Here is a 1,494-nt window from a genome sequence, read left to right on the forward strand (position 1 = left end):
TGCGATTGGTACAAAGTAGTTATTAGTCAGTCAGAAAACATTTCTCTGGTTACCTGTGTTGTCTTATTTGCATGATAATGGACAGTAAGTTGCATCCACCTTTCAAAGATGGCACATGGTTTTTTTTTTCCAGTGAGTTCCACACATATCCTGTGTGTCTCTGTAGGACTTGGCAAACCAAGAAGAGTCCCCAGGGTGTAACAAATTGGTGGCTGCTTATCGGCCTTTCTAAAGAGAAGTTTTCTCCCCACCACCAATTGATTGGTGTCAAAATTCAAATCAGTTAATATCATAGCAAACCCACTGATGCAATTTTCAGCAGCTTCGTTATCAGCAAAAGATTTTTCACCTCCGATTTTGACATTTTCATATTTCGGTTATACATAAAGTCAAAAATAAAGTAAAAAAATCACACACACCCCCAAAGTAACAAAGTATAAGGGAACAATAGAGGCAAGTGCGGCTGGTAAACATAACTATTTAGTTCAGGGTCAGGAACTGTCACTAAATCTGTGCCAAGTTTACACAAAAGTAGACTGTGGGTCTCTAGAGATACCCCCAACCCTGCCACCAGGCTGCCTTTTGCTTAGTAGTTGTCAGGCATATCTTCTTGTACACTTTTTCTTTCAATGTTTCCATGTCCTTAGATTTTATGTAAGTCTCTCATGTGTATGACACTTACATGGACTTAGTTTTTAAAAAATCTAATCTGACAATCTTCTAATTGGTGCATTGAGTCCATATATTGTTTGAAGTATCAAAATTATTGATATATTTGAACTTATTTTTTTACCAAGTAACTTCTTGAATCCTACTTCTTTTTTCTTTTCTCTTGCCTCTTTTTTTCCCTGAAGATTTTATTTGAAAGTAATCTCTACACCCAATGTGGGGCTCAAACTTACAACCCCAAGATCAAGAGTCACATGCTTTTCTGACTATGCCAGCCAAGCACCCTACTTCTTGCCCCTTTTTAATTGGTTTCCTTTCTTCTTATTCATTTTGACATAAATATTGGGAAATACATATGTTCTTTTCCTATTTTTTGGATGATTTTCATTGAAATTTTACCATGCACATTTAATTTGCCCAACGTTAAATAATTTTAACTCTGATTATGCATAACGTAAGCATCTCCGAATACTTTAATTCCACCTCTCCCAATGCATGTATGATTCTTAGTATCCAATATATTAATTCTGTCCTTTTTTTTTTAACTCTGGACATTAGACATTATTATTCTTATATTGAGAATGTTTCTTTGAATTTATATGCATATGTATGAGTCAGGATTCCATCAGAGAAGCAGGATCACTAGGAAAGATGTAAACAAGAGTTTTGCCTTGAGGATTGAATCTTCTTCAATCATGGGAGCTGCTTAAACCTTTTATATGATGCCATTATATCTGTGTCAGGTCTGCCAGGCAGGCTGTCAAAAATAGAAGACACGTGTGATTTATTATTTTTTTTAAAGATTTTATTTATTTATTTTGACAG

Source organism: Mirounga angustirostris, unplaced genomic scaffold (genome assembly GCF_029215605.1).
Source record: "Mirounga angustirostris isolate CCGP_5_RB_7025 unplaced genomic scaffold, mMirAng1.0.hap1 SCAF_5, whole genome shotgun sequence".
In the NCBI taxonomy this organism is placed as follows: Eukaryota; Metazoa; Chordata; class Mammalia; order Carnivora; family Phocidae; genus Mirounga; species Mirounga angustirostris.